This window comes from Amblyraja radiata, chromosome 7 (assembly GCF_010909765.2).
Source record: "Amblyraja radiata isolate CabotCenter1 chromosome 7, sAmbRad1.1.pri, whole genome shotgun sequence".
Classification (NCBI taxonomy): domain Eukaryota; kingdom Metazoa; phylum Chordata; class Chondrichthyes; order Rajiformes; family Rajidae; genus Amblyraja; species Amblyraja radiata.
Window position 1 is genome coordinate 55,288,844 of NC_045962.1, and position 20,663 is coordinate 55,309,506.

At 39.3% G+C, this 20,663-nt stretch overlaps 1 protein-coding gene across 5 annotated transcripts in view; it reads left to right on the top strand.

Annotated features, from left to right (window-relative positions):
* The window catches only part of vps8 (VPS8 subunit of CORVET complex), a 420,899-nt gene that overhangs the window by 279,843 nt on the left and 120,393 nt on the right, over positions 1-20,663 (top strand). The gene's annotated exons all lie outside the window — the stretch shown is intronic.

Genomic DNA, 20,663 nt, shown 5'->3' on the forward strand with positions numbered 1-20,663 from the left:
TTGAATCTTAATTTCCTTGTAGCAAATCATCTAACAGCTGCTTGGTCCCTGAAGCTCAGAGTCAAGGCCCTGTACATTGCAAGGCCTTGTAAGCAACACAGATATGCTGCAATTACCAGTTAAGCAATACCCTAAGCTTGCTTACTATAACAACAATCAATGTTTACAGACTATCAAAAACAATTAGTATTTAATATTCAATTAATAAGAACATAGAAATGACAACCAACAGTTGGCCTTGTTGGCCATCATTCAATGATCTGGATGATGGTGTGGTAAATTGGATTAGTAAGTATGCAGATGATACTAAGATAGGTGGTGTTGTGGATAATGAAGTAGATTTTCAAAGTCTACAGAGATATTTAGGCCATTTGGAAGAGTGGGCTGAAAGATGGCAGGTGGAGTTTAATGCTGATAAGTGTGAGGTGCTACATCTTGGCAGGACAAATCAAAATAGGACGTACATGGTAAATGGTAGCGAATTGAGGAATGCAGTTGAACAGAGGGATCTAGGAATAACTGTGCATAGTTCCCTGAAGGTGGAATCTCATGTAGATAGGGTGGTAAAGAAAGCTTTTGGTGTGCTGGCCTTTATAAATCAGAGCATTGAGTATGAGTCATTCTGCTACTGATAGATCAAGACGGTTGGTGGTGGACACACTGCTGGACCAATGTGACATTCTGTGCCTGCAAGAAACTTGGCTGGCGAAACAAGATCTGGATAAGTTGAACACTCTACACATGAACTTCCATGGGGCTGGAGAGTCCACTACCGACTTCAGTACGAGGCTGGTTTGGGGTAGGATAGCTGGTGGTGTAGCTATACTGTGGAACATCAAATATGACTCGCTGGTGAAGGTGGTGCGTCTAAATGTTGACTGGGCCATAGGGCTGGAGTGTAATTATAACGGAAAGAAATTTACTGTCTTAAATGTTTATACACCGTATGAATCATATGAGCATGAGGACGAGTTTCTGAACAGGTTAGCTTTTATTCAGTCCTTTATAGAGGACAACAGCTCATCTTGTGTCTACGTCATGGGTGATTTTAATGCTGACATGTCAGATAGCAAATCTTTATTTGCAGCACACCTGCAGCAGTTTTGTAATGAGTCTAAACTAATTCTATCGAGTAAAGCTCTGTTGCCTGACACAAGTTTTACCTATGTTAGTGAAGCGTGGCACACAACATCCTGGTTAGACCATATTATGACCACAGCCGATGTTCATGCCTCACTGGAAAAGGTGGAGATTTGTTATGAACTTGCCACCTCTGATCACATACCTATTGCTGCACGGTTAAATGTTGAGAATGTACCCCTGCTGTCCAGTAATAATAATGCTGCTTCCTCAAGTAAACTGGACTGGTCAAAACTGAGCAGTGATGCTATGGCTGGATATTCACTGCAAACGGACAGTTTTTAAAATAATATTGAATTGCCTCAAGAGGCCCTAATGTGCTCAGATATGAATTGTAAGGACGTGCAACATGCTGAAAAACTCTGTGCCATGTATGATGTTATTGTGAAATGTCTCATTACCTCCAGTGATCCCTTTTGTAAAAGCAAATGTAAGGTACCCAACATCAGACCTGGGTGGAATGAGTTTGTGGCTGAGCAGTACGCTGAGGCAAGAGAGGCCTTTAGACTCTGGTCAGAGGCAGGTAGGCCTAGACAGGGAGTATTGCTAGATATGAAAAAACGCACAAATGCTAGAGTTAAATATGCACTTCATTTTATTAAGAAAAATGAAAACACAATGAGAGCAGACTCGTTTGCCAGGAAGCTACAGAATAACAATCTTACTAACTTCTGGAAAGAGGTCAGAGTAATGAATAACAGCAAAAAACCCCTACCGTCTGACATTGAAGGTGTTAGTAGCCCAGAAAAAATAGCTGAGAGTTGGCGTGAGCACTACTGTAACCTTTTTAACTGTGTTAAAAGTAACCCAGTTTGAATCAATCCTGAACATATTGATCTCTCTGTAGATATGGTAGTTAGGGCAGCTGATGTCTATGATGCCATTAACATGTTGGATAACAACAAAGCCTGTGGTATGGACTGCATTACTGCAGAACATCTAAAATATGCCAGCTATAAGCTCTGCCCTTTGCTTTCCATGTGCTTTAATGGCTGTCTGGTTCATGGTGTTTTGCCAAATGATATTATGTCTGTAATGCTAGTGCCTGTGATTAAAGATAAGGCTGGTAGGCTCAACAGTATTGATAATTACCGACCTATTGCACTAGCCAGTATCTTATCTAAAGTACTGGAGAGAATACTGCTGACAAAGCTAGAAATGTATGTCCTTACTACTGACAATCAGTTTGGGTTCAAAAGTAAACATGGAACTGACCTGTGTATTTATGCTCTTAAAGAGATTGTGTTCAGGTACACAAGCCTGAATTCATCTGTATTCCTATGTTTTATTGATGCGTCCAAGGCATTTGATAGAATTAACCATGAACACTTGTTTGTAAAATTGCTAAATAGAGGTGCCCCTAAATTCTTAGTGAGAATCTTAGTGTTCTGGTATGCCCATCAAACGTTTCACGTTAAATGGGACAATGTTGTATCTGCTCCATTCTGTGTTAGTAACGGAGTGCGGCAAGGAGGAATTTTGTCTCCTATTTTATTTAATGTTTATATGGACGAATTGTCAAATCAGTTAAATAGGCTAAAAACTGGCTGTCTTGTGGGCAACACTATTGTTAATCATCTGATGTATGCAGATGACCTGGTCCTGCTCTGTTCATATAATGCTGGGCTGCAGCAGATGTTGAAGGTGTGCTCTCAGTATGGCCTTGATTATGACATTAAGTATAACGCTAAGAAAAGCCGCATAATGGTAATTAGAAGCGCTGAGGACAGGGAATCAACTTTTCCGACCTTTTATTTGTCAGACAGTCCTCTTGCTGTGTGTGAGGAAATTAAATACTTCGGTCATGTCATATCTGATGACTGGAAGGATGACAAAGACCTCTACCGACAGCGCTGTAAAATTTATCTTCAAGCCAACATGCTTATAAGGAAGTTTTATATGTGCTCTGATTCTGTGAAGTGTTCCCTGTTCAGAACCTACATCACACCGTTATATACTGCTCAATTGTGGTCTAATTATAAGAAAAAGAGTATGCAGAGGCTTAAGGTTGCATACAATGATGCAATGAGGTTGCTACTTCGTGTCCCTAGGTGGCATAGTGCCAGTCAATTGTTTGTGTCCACTAGAGTGCCAACCTGTGAGGCACTCTTAAGACAGCTGATGTTTAGTTTTATGTGTCGCCTGGACAAATCAGAGAACCACATAATTGAAGCCCTAGTCAGCCCTCTGAACAGCTGCTATAGATTCACTTCTAGGCTAAGACGGCATTGGTGCAATAGCTTATATATATTTTAGGCTAATATGCAATTTTTTTAATGTATCTTTGTAATTCTTTGTACTGTTTGATGTGTTATATGGACCTGTGTCTGAAATAAAGCTTTAATAATAATAATAATAATATAGAAGTTGGGATGTAATGTTAAAATTGTACAAGGCATTGGTGAGGCCAATTCTGGAGTATGGTGTACAATTTTGGTCGCCAAATTATAGGAAAGATGTCAACAAAATAGAGAGAGTACAGATGAGATTTACTAGAATGTTGCCTGGGTTTCAGCACCTAAGGTACAGAGAAAGGTTGAACAAGATAGGTCTTTATTCTTTGGATCGGAGAAGGTTAAAGGGGGACTTGATAGAGGTCTTTAGAATTATGAGAGGGATAGACAGAGTTGACGTGGATAAGCTTTTTCCATTGAGAGTAGGGAAGATTCAAACAAGAGGACATGATTTGGGAATTAAGGGACAAAAGTTTAGGGGTAACATGAGGGAGAACTTCTTTACTCAGAGAGTTGTAGCTGTGTGGAATGAGCTTCCAGTGGAAGTGGTGAAGGCAGGTTCGATTTTATCATTTAAAAATAAATTGGATAGGTATATGGACGGGAAAGGAATGGAGGGTTATGGTCTGAGTGCAGGTAGATGTGACTAGGTGAGAGTAAGTGTTCGGCACAGACTAGAAGGGCCGAGATTGCCTGTTTCCGTGCCAAAATGTCTACCCAGTAAAAGTTCATTATTCATAAAAGCTGTAATTATTATATGGTTATATTATATGGTTAAAATTGTTATATGGTTATATGGTTGTGGCCACTGTTGCCGGGTCTGTCATTCATGCAGCCATAGCTGACACAGTACCTGAACATCATTTTCTTACACTAATCCTTCATGTATTTGTTAACTAAATTAATGAAAAAAATAATGTAAACTATAAAAGTATTTTTGAACCATTAGGTTGAAAAATAATCAAATACGTGTGTTATTTAAATTAATTGGGAAAATAATATAGATTTTGTAAGATACCTCTCTCATCCACTTCTCTACATTGCGACGGATGAATTTCTCTGAGCAGATTCAATTGGCAGATTTCCCAAGAAAATTGCTGAGAAACTGCAGGAAATTAATGTCCATCCCTGACCCAGCAACTTCCAGATCAGAGTGACAAGAGTCTCAGATATTTAACATTTCTGCGCTGTTCATGCTAATATAGGAGTTCTGAATTTCCTGTCAGCAGTTGCATGTGTAGTTGCTGGTAGATTTTGCGGAAAACGAGGTCATCTTGTTATAATCTACATGCCAGAGGTTTTGGGATGTGGCAACGGAGACGGTAGGCGTTAATATATAAAATTCTAGGTTCCAGAAGGTGTTTGCAATTGGGAGGGGAGAAAATGTGACCCCATTTTTAAGAACGTAGCCAAAAGTGAAGACAGTGAGCTGTTAGCTTTATACCTGTCGTTGGGGGAAATGCTGGAATCTTTGATAGAAATTGTGATATTCAAACTTTAGAAAGTAATAATAAGATTGAGCAGAGTAAACATGATTTGATGAAAAGGAAATAATGTTTACATACTGCAAATTTATTGCAATTTTTAAAATTGTATCTTGGGCATTGTTGAAGGAGAATCAGGAGCTTTTATACTTTCAGGAGGTTTATGATAAGTTCCTATAAAAGAGGTTGAAGAACATAGAATAAAGTACATGGAACTGGCAGAAAGTGTTGAGTAGAAAATAAGCATTGATCTTCTTGAATGGATTTGAAGAGCTGAATAGCCTGCTCCTGCTACTTGTTTTAATTCTCATCTCTTTTGTTCCCCTTGTTTTTAATGGATTTTGTACAAAAGTTAATATCCAAGTTGTATTAATAGATTCTGTTGTAATGTCTACCCAGTAAAAGTTCATTGTGATTACATTAAGATTCCACAAAAATCCACATGATCTGAAGATGAATAACAAACACCTCTGAAATGGCAGATGCAAACAGGAAACAAAACAAAGCTAGCCTTTTCAAAACCTAAATGCATTTTTCAATTACAGCAATTACAGCTTAGATGCTTTACATCTTTTAAGGAGCTAGTTTTTGTCAAGGTGTAAGGGAAACCTTTTTTCATTTCTGGTGATGGTATTGCTGTGATCAGTACTTTTCTCAGCAAATGCCATTGGAATAAATTTGTAAACTGCTTCAGTTATGATTCCACAAGTAGGTATTTAGAAATATGAATGATTAAATGAAATGGAAAAACTGATATAGAATATGCTGAATGAAATTCCCTAAACTGTAGTTGGTAGTTTGTTAGGAAGACTAGTAAAGATGTGCAATGTCTCTTGTTGTGTTTGTTCTTTAATTTCAAGTGATGTTGAGTGGTTTTGTACACTAGTGCCTTTGGTATTTTAAGGGGACAATGCTATCTTGATGCTATATCTACTTTCTAATTTTCTCCATATCTTTTCCAATCATCAATTTTCTCAGTTAACTACCTTTTGCCAGAGAACACTAAGATATGGTGCAAATTGCTTCTGTTTCTGGACAGTTAATATTCATATGTGGAATCCGTTTTCAATGCTGGGGAGGAATGGTTCCTAGACCTGTGCTACATTTATTGCTGCACCATCCCACACAAACAAAGCAATCTGTTTGATACAGTTGAAGTCATTTCATTACATGGTAGACAATGAACTGAACAGGTATGAACAAAGTCTTGTGTAATTACAGACCATTATGTTGACTTCAGTAGAGTTTAGAATGAGTAGGTGAGATACCATTGCTGATGATAAACATTTGGGAATGCCAGTACATCCAAGCTGCAAATTCGGGATATGAACATTTTTTTTACCTCACTGCAAGGTTCCATTAACATCTCTTGACATTAATTTGCATCTCTCTGAACATGCAGAGAGAGTTGTCACCACTGGCATTGGTCAAAATACCTGCCTGCTCCTGGCATTTTAACTTGTAGACATTGTCCAAATTCTCCAACCATCTCATTGATGCTGAGCAAATAATGTACAGGAAAAAGCAAGATGAACTACAGTTCTAAACCTGTCTGACAGTTCCAGCGACATGGTAAGATCAAGTGCTCGGACTTTCTCTCTGGAGTCTCATCATTGGGAAGGGTTTTGCAAGACCTTGGTAAAGAATGGCTCCACTTTTCTTGTGCAGCCTGTGAAACTCTGCTGGGCTACCATTCAACTTCTGACTGTGTCATCTTCTCTGTCTTTGCCTAATAGTAAAGTTACTGTGGCTTCTAACTACAATTAAAATTGCCTCTGAAAATGTCACAAGGTTCCTTCCTGCATATCTGGAACACGGTTCCACTTCAGCACAGCAGATTAGATTTGGAACATGCCAACTTCCAGTGACTCCAGGGTAGGTGTGTAATGTATCATTTAGCTCCTCATCTGCTTGACTTCCATTGAACTGGTAAGATTAAAATTGCACCATGTTTTTGTTTTGCACTTTTGAAAAATCTTCAATCTTCATTCAAAAAATAATTATATTTTGATCCTACATCTTGTGAAAACGAAGAGTTAATGGATCTAGAAAAATCAACCAGGAAATAAATCAACAAAGAAATTAATTGACCAGTCGTCATGGAAATAGCAATAATGTAGCAGAAGTGGGATGAGTTCCTAAAGGCAGCACAGCTGGGCCAGAGGAAAATATTACACTCTAATTGTGCAAGCCATGTTTGCACAGACTTTCCTCGTTTCTTTGTAGCATTTGGAGAGAAAGATGGAGGATCATTCACTGATGCCAAACCCATGATTTATGATTGTAATACCTGACAGAAATGATGAGAAGAAAACTGGGGGCTATTTTCTACCTGTGAAATTCAAGAATATTGGAAATCCTCCACTGCTAAGTGAAGCAGTAGTTTCAAGATATGTTTGTCTAATATTTTAAATTGCATTCCCATTTTCCGAATAAATGTACGGATGGCCGCATGTAGCTCATAATATCACGTGATGAATAACAGATTTATTAAATGTACATCAACAATGATTGACTGAATGGTTTTATTCAATATTTGATAATAGGCAGGAAGCTATGTGCTGGCTCCCAGCATTACTTGGCATCAGCCAAGATTAGAGCACTCTGCAAATGTAAGTGCTACCTAGTTTTCTGTGGCAGCAGTACCATAAGTTAAATTATATTGGCAACCGAGTGCAATTTCTGACAGTTTCATTCAACAAGTGTTGAACCTTTAGAACATTGCATAAATAGGAGGTGCAGGCATATGCTGTTTGGTTACTCCTGCCTGTGGTGCTATTCAGTACAATAATGACTGATCTTTTACCATGGTGCCTCTTTCCTGCACTTCTATTCATTTCAATTTTATTCATAGACGACAGCTCTGCGTTTAACACCATTATCCCGTCGAAGCTCATCACTAAACGTATGGAACTATGTCAGCACTCATCACTTCAACTGGATCCTCGACTTCCCGACCAACAGACCACAATAAGTGAGAATAGGGGACAAATTGTATCTAGAAACGTCCTCTATGATAATCCTCAACACTGAGCTCCACAAGGATGCATTTTCAGCCCCCTTCTCTATTCCTTATGCATCCACGACTGTGCAGCCATGTATAAATCCAATTCAATTTACAAATCTGCGGACGACACCACCTTTGTGGGCCAAATCCCAAATAATGGCGAGATGGAGTACAGGAAGGAGATTGAGAACCTCGTGACCTTGTGTCAAGACAACAACCTTTCTCTTGTAAGCAAGACATAGTGATCGACTTCAGGAAGTGAATTGGTACACATACCGCAGTACGCAGTGACGACGCTGAAGTTGAGATGGTTGAAAGCTTTAAGTTCCTAGGAGTAAATATCACCAGCAACTTGTCATGGACCACCCATATGGAAGCAATGGACAAGAAAGCACACCAACGCCCATGCTTCCTTAGAAGGCTTAGGATGTTCGGCATGTCCCCAACAACTTTCATCAACTTCTAGAAAGTATTTTATCGTGATGCATCACAGCATAGTTTGGGAACAGCTCCATTCAAGACCGAAAGAAATTGCGGAGAATTGTGGTCGCAGCCCACACCATCACACAAGCCAACCTCCCTTTAATTTATTCCATTTACACCTCGTGTTGCCTCAACAAGGCCCAATATAATCAAGGATGTGTCTCACCCCAAGCATTCCCTCTTCTCCGCTCTCACATCAGCCAAGAGGTACACAAGTGTGTAAACGCACACCTCCAGTTTCAGGGACAGTTTCTTCCCACCAGTTATCAGGCAGCTGAATCATCCTATCAACAACTAGAGAATGGTCCTGAGCTACGATCTGCCTCACTGGAAACCCTCAGGCTATCTTCAATTGGATTTTACTGGACTTTACCTTGCACTGTGTGTATACTGTGAATGGCTCAATTGTAACCATGTATAGTCGTGCAGCTGACTGGTTAGCACACAACAAAAACTTTTCACTGTACCTCGCACATGTGACAATAAACTAAACTAAGCTTTCTGCATAACCTTGGTCCCATTAATATCTAAATATCTATTGATCTTTGCCTTGCATATGCTCAACAATGGAGCTTCTTGTGTGGAGAATTTAAAAAATGTTCTACATTATCACGTGCAGACAGAGAAATTTAGTTTAACTTGGCATCATGTTCTGTGCGGACATTGTGGGTCAAAGATCCTGTTCCTGTGCTTTACTGTTAATCCCCAGGGCTTGACAGGAATGATCCCAGGATGCTAAGAGAAGCAAGAGGGGCTGGGGCTCTGTTGAAGATTTTGGCATAGAGGTACCAGAAGACTGGGCATTAGCTAATGTCCCATTAATAGAAAAAAAGGACAGTAGTGATGAGTCTGGAAACTACGAGCAAGTGAGCCTTACATCAGTGGTACCAAAGTTGTTGAAAAATATTCGGAGAAAGTGGACACTTGGAAAGGCAGATACTAATTAGAAGGAATCAAAAACATTTCGTGCAGGAAAGATCATGCCTCAGGTGTTTGAGCAGCTAACAAAGAAGGTAGATGAGGGCAGCATAGTAGATCTGGTTTACATGGACTTCACTAGGCTTTTGACAAGTCTCGGGTGGTAGGATTGGATCCAAAATTGTCTTGGTGATAGGAAGCTGGGGGTAGTAATGGGTGGGTATTTCTCAGACTTCAAGTCTGTAACTCATTGTGTGCTGCAATGGTTAGTGCTGGGATCATTGTTGTTTGTAATATAAATAACTGACTTAGATGCGAAGTAGAAATTGCAATTGTAAATGTAGCTCCGTCCTTCACGTAATCCAGCCTCTCCGACAACAACTCCAGCTACACTTCAAGCTGCCTCGGGAAAGCCGCCGAAATAAGGACCATTTACATGTCGGTCATTCCCTTTTCTCCCCTCTCCTTTTGGGTAGAAGATACAAATGTTTAAAAGCACATACTAACATCTAAAAACAGTGAGCATATGCCATGTGATAAAAATCAAGTTATTTAGATTTCTTTACTGCATGCAATAAATGTATTAAAATAATATTAGATTGTATTAATATCATTACAAGGTTCCTTGACAAACAACTCAAGCTTTCAAATAAATGTACTTCCTATTTTTCCCCAAAAGAAAAAGTTCAGTATAAATATATGATTAAGTTTTAGCCCATTTTGCCATCTGCAATTGTATTACTTGAGAATATTTCATTTGCTCTTAAATCTTTTCAAATTGTTTAGTATTTCATACATTTATCATCAGTTGAAGGGGGAAAATAGATCTGCCATGATCCCAATGGCCTAATTCTGTTCCTGTATCTTATGGTCTTTGTGAAGCGGTTCCTTGATATTTCTAGGTTTCCCTGCCAAATGGTTTACATCTACTTTTAGCTTAAAATGCCCTTGTTTTATTTTAAATGCTTAAAACAATTTTTGTTTTTATTTCATGTGATAGGTTATGCACTTTTTACTGAATTTTAAAGTCTTCTTTCTATATTTATAGTCTTTGTTTTTACCAGCAGATGTGAAAACCAGTGCTCAATATGCCAAACTGTTTTAGGGTTAATCTCTCAGACACCTCAGTATACATTTTGTTCCAGAGGACACCTCTTTCAACAGAATTAAAAACAAACTGCTGGAGGAACTCAACAGTTTGTTTTTGATCTCAAAGTTCCAGCATCTGCAGTCTCTTGTGTCTCCACTTTCGACAGAGTATTCTTTATTCAGTACTGCATCATTGACAAAGATAATGCACTATTGACTGGGGTGGAATTTGAAGCAATAACTCTGATTTTCCATTATTAAGTTGACACACAACATGTATTGTAATGAAAGTTAAGTCAAGAGATTATCCGTTTGTACATGACGTTGCAATTTTAATCATGGACAGTGGGAGTAAAATTTTACTAAAATACTTTTTTGTCCTTAATTAGTACTTTAATAATCTGGGCTGAGATATCCATGAAGCAGAAGAGGAATATGCCTAGCTTGTTAATGGAAGAAAAGGGAATTCTATTTCATATTCAAATTTTGTATTTCTTAATTGTTTTAATTCTTTGAAAGCCATTTATACATATATAAGACAAGCCTAGTCTAGGTTAATTTTACTTTGCATAAATTAGAAGCCATTTTTGCCCTTGCTGGCCTGTTATGATCCTTCCAATTTCAGATTGAAAGTTAATATTAAGCTGCCTGCACATAGTCTATATTCTTCAGCTGTTTTCACTGCTTTAGAATTTCATTACTTTGTGCATACATGGACTATACCTGTTCAAAATGCTCACCAATGCAAAAATGAGATAAAGATATCAAACGGGAAAATCAAAGCTAAACTACTTTCACGTTTCCCAAAGTGAATTCTTCGAATGGTAGCTGCCAGAAGGCATTTAATGTTTAATAATTTTTTGATCATGACACCAGCAAAATTAAAGTGTGAGCAGCATGTTTTAAATCTTTGTCTCAATTAAATGAAACCATGGAGATAATCCTTCTTGTCAACTGCCTGTGGTTTGCAGTTGGGTCAGACATTAATATTTTATAAGTCTTGAACACGAACTGCCTTCTGACAAAATCTATCATTTCTGACTTTACAGGAGCAGGCATGCAATTCACCCCCAGGAGACCAGTTAAATGTTATAATGGGTGCATATGTTGATTCAGCCTCTTTTCCATGTTTGTAGGTACCTTTACAATAATGCTGTTGGATTTGTAGCAGCTGGAGTGTTCCACAAGGCACCGGAAAATTTCTACCTTCTCTATCCACGAAATTCACATCCTTATTCCCACTCGCTCCTTACAATTAGGTCTCCTGCCAATTAACTAGTTCCTGTCAGTTATCGAGTTCCTGTCCCCTTCCATGCAAAAATGTGAAATTAGGAATTACAAGTCGAACTCGCCAGTTGAGGCACCCATGCCTTCTCTTCCTCTCACTCCATCTCCCTCCCTTTGACCAACCCCTCTTTCACCGTCTCCCCACTCATCACATCCCTCATTTGACTATCTTCAGATGCTCTTACAAGTGACCTTTCTTCCATCATGCTCAGTTGAATTCACAGCTACTTCAGCAAAAGAGGCAACCAATGCCTGCATTAAGCAAGACAACATTTATGCATGGACTGATAAGTGACAGGGACAAATTACATGAAAAAAATTCTAACAACATAGAAAAACTATCTACTTTAGCAGTCGCATCACTAAATCACTCACCATAAACATTCACAATGTCATCATTGTCCAAAAGCTAGCCAGGACCAGTCAAATTAATATAACATAAAAACAGAAAGGCAGTGTCTGTGGGAGGATAAACTGTGGGAGTTTCAAACATATGTAGACCCTTTATTAGACAAAAAAAGTATGTTAAGTTGCAGAGAAGGTGGATGAGGGAGGATGAATCCGATTGGGTAAAATGGTGTTAACCCTGAGGATAAACTGCAAACAAGATTACTTGGACAGTGAGTAAATGGGAGCAGTTAAAGAGTGGGAATTTTTACAAAAGAATATTGGAGTTATAAAGCACAGAGCAGGGAAATATGCCCAGATGAAGAGGCTGTCCATGTCCTCCACTCTCAGAGAAAAAGAAATATGAGGAATGAAAATAAATGAATTGAGCCAATATCACAGATAGACAACTGCTGTCCATGCTGACCTAGATACCTAATCTAAGATAATCCCATTTGCCTGGATTTGGCCCATGTCCCTCTCAACTTTTCCTATCCATGCACCTGTCCAAATGTCTTTTAAATGTTATTATTGTATCTGCCTCAACTATTTTCTCTTGCAGTTCATTCCATATACCCTTTGCCCTCTATGTGAAAGAGTTACCTCTCAGGTTCCTATTAAATCTTTCCCCTCTCACCTTAGACCTACAGTGCCCTCCATAGTGTTTGGCACAAAGACCCTTCATTAGTTCACACTCCCATGCTACAATGTCCCAGGAGGTTGACTGATAGTTTATATTTAGCATTTTTGTTATGTCATGTTTAAATTGATGACAATATCTCAATATTAGTTCAATCGTTTGTAATAACTTCCTAACATTTGACAGATTTGGAACAGAAACTTCAAAAAGGGCTACTTGATCGCAATTCCAAAAGCATTGTTGCTTTATTATTCCCCAAAGCCATGTTTTCTATAAGTGCGGTCTTTTCCAAGATGTTCTACGAATAGAATAAGGAAACATCTGCAGCTCCATGAAGTTTAAGCAGGACAAGGAATACACAAAGGAATTCCCCTCCCAGTGATTATATGTTTGGGGTTGGGACAAACCAGCTGCTCTTCCTCTAATGAGGTTATTAAAAGGCTGCAGGTGTTCATGGAAACTGTCACTGTTATGACACTGATGTCATCTACAGTGCAATTAAATAAATGATGGGTCTTTGTCCCAAACATTATGGAGGGAACTATATGTCCTCTACATCTTGATTCCCCCACCCTGGGAAAAGATTTTATGAATTCACCCTAACTATTCCCCTCATGATTTTATCTACCTCTATAATATCACTGCTCCGCCTTCTGCGCTCCAAGAAATAAAGTTTTAGCATGCCACAATCTCTCCCTATAGCTCAGTCCCTTGTGTCCTTTCAACGTCCTCATAAATCTTCTCTGCACCCAGGAGCAGCACAGTGGCATAGCAGTAAAGTTGCTGCCTTACAGCGCCAGAGACCCGGGTTCAATCTTGACTGCAGGTGCTGTCTGTACAGAGGTTGTACATTCTCCCTGTGACTGCATGGGTTTTCTCTGGGTGCTTGGATTCCTCCCGCATTCTAAAGACGCACAGGTTTGTAAGTTAATTGGATTCTGTAAATTGTCTCTACTGTACGGATATTTGTAGGTCGGTGTGGATTCAATGGCCTGTTTCCGCGCTATATCTCTAAAACGAAAACTAAAAACTGGAACTCTTTCCAGCTTAATGGCATATTTCCTATATTTCCTATAGCGATGTTCCTAAAACTGAAAACAATACTCCAAGTGCAGTCCAACCAGTGCCTTGAACAACTGTAACATACTGTCCCAAATTCTATACTCAATTCCGCGACTGTTGAAGACCAGCATGCATAAACCTTTACCGCCCTATCTACCTGCAACATCACTTTCAGGGAATTATGTACCTGTCCTCCTAGATATATATTTTTTTCAACATTCACCAGATCTCGAGTGAAGGTCCTGCCCTTGTTTCACTTTCCAAAATGTAATACCTCTCTCTTATCTGAATCAAACTACATTAGCCGTTCCTACCCACTTGACCGGCTATAATTTTTGATAACTATCTTCACTGTCTACAATACCACCTATTTTAGTGTCATCTCCAAACTGCCTTGTACAATCTCATCTGAAACATTGATATAGATGACAAACTGTATTGGGCCCTGCAACAATCCCTGAGGCACACCACTGGTCACAGGCCTCCTGTCTGAAAACACCACCCTCTGTTTCCTACCATAAAAATAATTCTGTATCCAGCTATTTACTCTCCATGGATTCCATGCGGTCTAACGTTCCAGATCAGCGTACTATGTCCAAACTTATCGAAGGCCTTGCTAAAGTCCAAATAGACTATGTCTATGGCCCTGCCCTCAACAACCTTCTTAGTTTTTCAAAAAAATTGTTAGATACATTCTGCCATGCAAAAATCTATGTTGACCATCACTAATCAACCTGGGTTTTTCCAAATGCATGCATATTTTATCCGAATCCTCTTCAGTAACGTTCCTACTGCAGATGTTGGACTTAGTGGTCTATAGTTCCACGGTTTTCTTTACAGCCCTTCTTAAGTAGCGGCACAGCATTAGCCACCCTCCAGTCTTTGAGCACCTCATCACAGTCTAACAATGATTCAAATATCTCAGTCAGGAATCCTGCAATTTCTTCTCTAGCTTCCCACAAGGTCCTTAGATATATTGGCATTTATCTACCTTCATACATCTCAGGACCGTCGGCACCTCCTCGACTGTAACACGGACTGTAAGACATTGCCATTAACTTTCCCAATTCCTTCGATTTAATATCTTTCTCAGTGGTAAAACCAGGGCAGAAACATTAATTTATAGTGAACTCAATTTCATTGCTATACTAAAAATATCAGTCGGTCAGCTCACTCAAAGTAGATCAGGGATTATATCCCTCAACTTTATCAATGTCACATCAAGCAGTTTATTCATTTGGTTGTCTAAGTGCAGGTCTTTTTCATTGATTCCCCAAGTTATATAGCATGGAAACATGCCCTTCAGTCTACTTCATCTATGCCAATCCAGATGCCAGTCTACACTAATCCCATTTGCTTGCATTTGGCCCATATCCCTCTAAACATTTCCTATCCATGTTTTAAACGTTGTATTTATACCTGCCTCTATGACCACCTCTGGCAGCTCATTCCATATACCCATTTTCTGAGTTTACAAATCTGCTCTTCAGATTCCATTTAAATCTTTCCCCTCTAATGTTACACCTTTGCCTTCTTGTTTTGGATTCTCCTACCATGGGAAAACGACTATGACTATCTACCCTATCTTTTTCCCTCTTAATTGTATATATTTTTGCAGGTTTATTTTGTAAACCTCTGTAAGGTCACCCTTCTCTCCTTCACTGGATGGGGAAAGCAGACTCAGCCTTTCCAGTCTCTCCTCATAATTCATGTTTTCTATTCATGTACTTACCAATTTCATTTTTTCACTCTTGTTCGTCACTGGTTTCGAACAGATGGCTTGAAGTATACACCATCATCCTACTCTTTACCACACATTCTGTGCTGGCAGTTTATAACGCAAATTGATTGACAACTAATGCTTCTTCTTTTTGCGTATGATGTGCACAGCCTAAGTTGTAGGACAACTTCTATTTTATCTTATTTACAACTAATGCAAGGTAAATTGTTGATGAGTAGTAAGAAATATTTGGATGGGATAAATATAAAAAGCCTGCACTTAGTCATATTTTGTGCAGACCATGTAATAAAGGAAAAAGCATGCGATACCTAGACTGCAAAGGCATTACTGCAAATTCATTATTGATCCCTTTACTCTTATCACAACCAGTTATCCTCCAGCAACAAATAAGAATCTCAGCCTTACAACATTACCATTTGAGTTTATCAGGGCCAGCTTAGGCCCACTGTCTACAGTTTTAGAAATAAACGTATTTTCCCCATCAGGTCAGAAGTAGGGATGCATAATTGCCAATGTTCGATTTTTGTAACTCCTTACAAAATGAGACAACATGCCACAATGCAGCAACATTAAAGCTTCGGCTCTTAAATGTAATTAACATTACATAAATGCAAGAGACAATGGCTCTTGCATTTCAACTTAACGTTGGCTGCAAGAGCTATTAAGTAGTTGAATATCTTGCAGTGGATGATTTATTTCCTGCCTTCCCGAAACCTCATCACTATAAATAAGGACAAGCTTACTCCAACATCACCTCCCAAATCCACATCATCTATCGTCAAGAAAATCAGGAGTAGCAGCTTCATGGGATCCATCATTTGGTCGATCTAAATCACTTGCCATCTTCACTTGCCGGCCCCAGTGCTTCACTATTATTGTTGCTGTCTCTAAATCCTGAGGATATTCACCATCACATAAGAAGGTATGTTCAACTGAAGGTCTGCTGTGCATGTAGTAGATGGTTCGTCACTACCTTTTAGTTTAGGCAATAAATGCTGGCCTTGCCAATGATGCCCTTACCCCACAAATGAGGAAGTACAAACTTCAATAATTCTCGAGACATGTTACCAGTCCTGAACATGGTATCCAGAAAATTGCCATGGGTATTGTCCCTTGAAAAGATTATCCATATTGTGTGATCTTTATCTATTCCTATATCCTAATATCTATTTTAGCAGATCTTTCATTTCTTACTGTCCTATCATGCAAGGGCTGCCACGGTTACAGGGCTTCTGTCACATTTTCTGCTTTTGTTTCCACCACTAAAATTTTAAGTTCCCATTTTGGGTTAAAGAGGAATGTACTATCCTTTAATTCAACATCCCTTTTCTTCAGGTACAGAACAACTTTTCACAAGTTTATCTGAGGATACTGGAATTGCAACTGCTCCTGGTCAAAAATCACAGATCTGAAATGTTAATTATGTTTCTCTTTGCACAGATACTCCCAAACCTGCTGAGTGTTTCCAGCATTTTCTGTTTTATTTCAGATTTCCAGCATCTCCAGGTTTTTTTGATTTCCCAGTTATGTGTTGTACAAACATTGTCATCCTGCACAGAAGCACATACCACTTTGGATTTTGAACATTCTTTGAAAGATCGGTATGAAACAGCTACGTATTGCACTGTTTCTAGCAGCAGGAAAACACTTGCTCTGCAGTTTGCAGTGCCAAGTGCGAGAGTTGTGTTCACACATGCAACAACTATGATTTTTAATCAGTTCAGTGTGGTGCAGAGTACATTTTAGAATTTTCATTCTAAGATCTCTGACAGACGTGGTAGAAGTTATTTTCTGGTTTCTGAAAGAAGTGGAAAGTGCTGCCCTTTATTTTTTTGGCGGCAGCTTTGTAAGACAATAGCTGTTGCCCTAAGCAAGAAGTGGAGGCATTTCAGTGCATCAACTTAATCTTGTAATTTATGTCTGTCTTCATGCTGTTAATTATTAGCCCTCAATACAACAAAAACATTATATGTTAATCCTCAAATATTAACTCCCGTCATGCTTCAGGTTATTTTGTGAGCTTTCACAAGATGTTAATGCTTTTTCAGCTGCCACTTCACATTCAGAAATACCACCTTACTGACATAAACCAGGTATGGCAAACTACCAAGGTACTTTAATTTTAACATTTCTTGTCTTTATGCACCAAGCATGAGAAAAACCCGTCACATAAAAGTTAATGAAGTAAGTGAGACAGTGTTCTTTTTATTAGTTGGTAAAGCAGATATCAACAGCATTAGTACGGGTGTTAGGGGTTATGGGAAGAAGGCAGGAGAATGGGGTTAGGAGGGAGAGATAGATCAGCAATGATTGAATGGCAGAGTAGACTTGATGGGCCGAATAGCCTAATTCTGCTGCTATCACTTATGAATTCCATTAAATTTGTTCCACAACCACAGCATTTGGAACATAGAAACAGGCTCTCTGGCCCACAATGTCTGTGCCGAACACGATGCCAAGAAAAGCTAACCTCATTGCCTGAATGCGATCCATATCCCTGCATTCCCTGGACATTATTGTGCCTATTAAAAAAACTCATAAATGTCACTATCGAATCTGCCTCCAAGGCAGCACTATCCAGGCATCCACCACCCTCTGTGTAAAATGAAACTTTGCCCCACACATCTCCTTTAAACTTTGCCTCGCTCACCTTAAAGCCATGCCCCCTGGTCTTTGATATTTCTACCCAGAGAAAAGGGGTCTCAGCACAGATCCCTGTGGAACTCCACTGGTCAAGAGACCTTCAGCCGAAATAACACACTTCCTCCACAGCCCTCTGTCTTCTATGAATAAGCCAGTTCTAAATCAATATAACCAAGTGACTGTGAATCCCATTCATCTCAATCTTCTGGATCAACCTACCATGAGGCATCTTGTCAAATACCTTTACTAAAATCCATATAGGTAACTCCCACCGCCCTACCCTCAATGATCACTTTTGTCATCTCCACAAAAAACTCAATCAAGCTAGTGAGACATGATCTGCGACTTATGCCATGCTGACTTTCCCTAATTAACCCATCCCTTCCAAATAGGAGTAATCCTATCCCGAAGAATCCTCCAAGGTAGCTTCCCTACCACTGATGTGAGGCTCACCAGCCTATAAATAGCAATGTTACAACATTTTGAGATTTTAAAAATCAAGTCTGTAATTTATCCCATCAGATAAAGCATAAAAAGAAGTTTAATTTGACACCTAATTCAGGTTCATATCTTCAGTATTAAAAACGTTATGGCCATTTTCATACTCGGAAATTAGCATCTTGTTCCCTATTGCTTTTCCATTGACTTAACACAAAAGCTGTGATCGAGGACAGTCAAATGGCCATAACTTTCTTAAAAATTAAGAGAACTGAAAGAAATTTTCAGTTATTATAGATTGAAGCATTCTGAAACAAATATGAAACAATCTTACTTACGTAACTTGAAATTAAAGTATATAATTAGTTAGTTACCTAATTGTAGCTAATTACAAAATTCAATTACTAAACATCTATCAATTTCTTAAGAATAGATTAACATTTTTAAATAGCCTAAGTGTCCAAATAACATTCACACAATAATTCACAATATAACATAATTTTTAAATCGCATTGTCATGGATTTATAGGCCAAATGGAAGGAATTTAATGGTTAATACCTGTAAATTAATGGCCATTTAAATCATCTTGCGAGTGGATTTTTCTGGAATGCGATCAATTGGAACGTTACGGTTTGCGGTGAATTTAGACCCATATCGGCAGGAAAAATACTGCCGGTTCGGATGGGGACTAAATCACCGTTTCGCAACTTAAAATGTGAACTAAAGGCATCTTAAGGACCACTTTTATACATAAAATAAACGGCTTTCATTCACCTGTCCCGTATCTGAAATCCATCCCCGTTGTCGGCGTTGACGGCTTTAGAAGCTGATTTAAAAATGATTCCAGCGCTGAAATTGTCGGGTGATTTAAAAAAAAAATACACAGAACGCCCGTCGGAACGATTCTTCAGCATTTTAACCCCCCCCCCCCCCCCCCCCAAAGGCTCCAAAATCGCGCACATGGCCAGTGGCAGAATTGCAGCAAATGGGATAGTCAAGGACGGAGTTAAAGGGAAAGGGAGTAAAGGGATAGTTAATGACCCCAGAATTAACTGGAAAGAAAGCACACAAAGGGATAAGAGAGTATGGCCAAGTGTAATAGGAATCGATGTAAATGGTGAGATGCGTAAGGAATTAAAAATATTGTACTTGAATGCTCGAAGTATAAGAAGTAAAGTAGATGAGCTTGAGGCTCAGTTAGGGTTGGTAGATATGACATTGTGGGGATTACCGAGACGTGGCTGCAGGAGGATCGGACCTGGGAACTTAATATTCAGGGTTATACATCCTATAGAAAGGACAGGCAGGTGGGCAGAGGATGGGGGGTAGCTCTTCTGGTGAGGAATGGAATTCAATCCCTTGCGAGGGAAGACATAGGGACTGACGAGGTAGAGTCACTGTGGATTGAGTTGAGGAATTGCAAAGGCAAGAAGACACTAATTGGTGTTATCTACAGACCCCCATATAGTGCCCGGATGTAGGTTGTAGTAGGAGTTAAAACTGGCATGTAACAAAGGTAATGCCACTGTGGTGATGGGGGATTACAATATGCAGGTAGATTGGGAAAATCAGGTTGGTTCAGGACCCCAAGAAAGAGTTTGTAGAGTGCCTCCTAGATGGATTCTTAGAGCAGTTATAATGGAGCCGACCAGCGAAAAGGCAATTCTGGATTTAGAGTTGTCCAATGAACCAGATTTGATACGAAAACGCGAGGTAAATGAACCGCTTGGAGGTAGTGATCATAATATGATTAGTTTTAATCTGCAATTTGAGAAGGAGAAGGTTAAATCGGAAGTGTCAGTGATGCAAGTACTGGAGTAACTCAGCAGGTCAGGCAGCATCTCTGGAGGGCAGGGATAGGCAACATTTTGTGTTGGGACCCTTTTTCATGCTGATGTTTCGGGTCAGAACCCCACTTAAGAGTGAAGAAGGGCCCTGACCCGAAACGTCACCTATCTATCTCCTCCAGAAATGTTCAATCCAGACTCATTGATCCACGAACGCAATGTACTTTGCCTCACACGCCAACCATGCAACTTCCCCTACACTGGGGTACTTCCGCAGCCGACCTTGAAACATCCTGAGCACCTCTGAGGCTGCAGGAAGTAA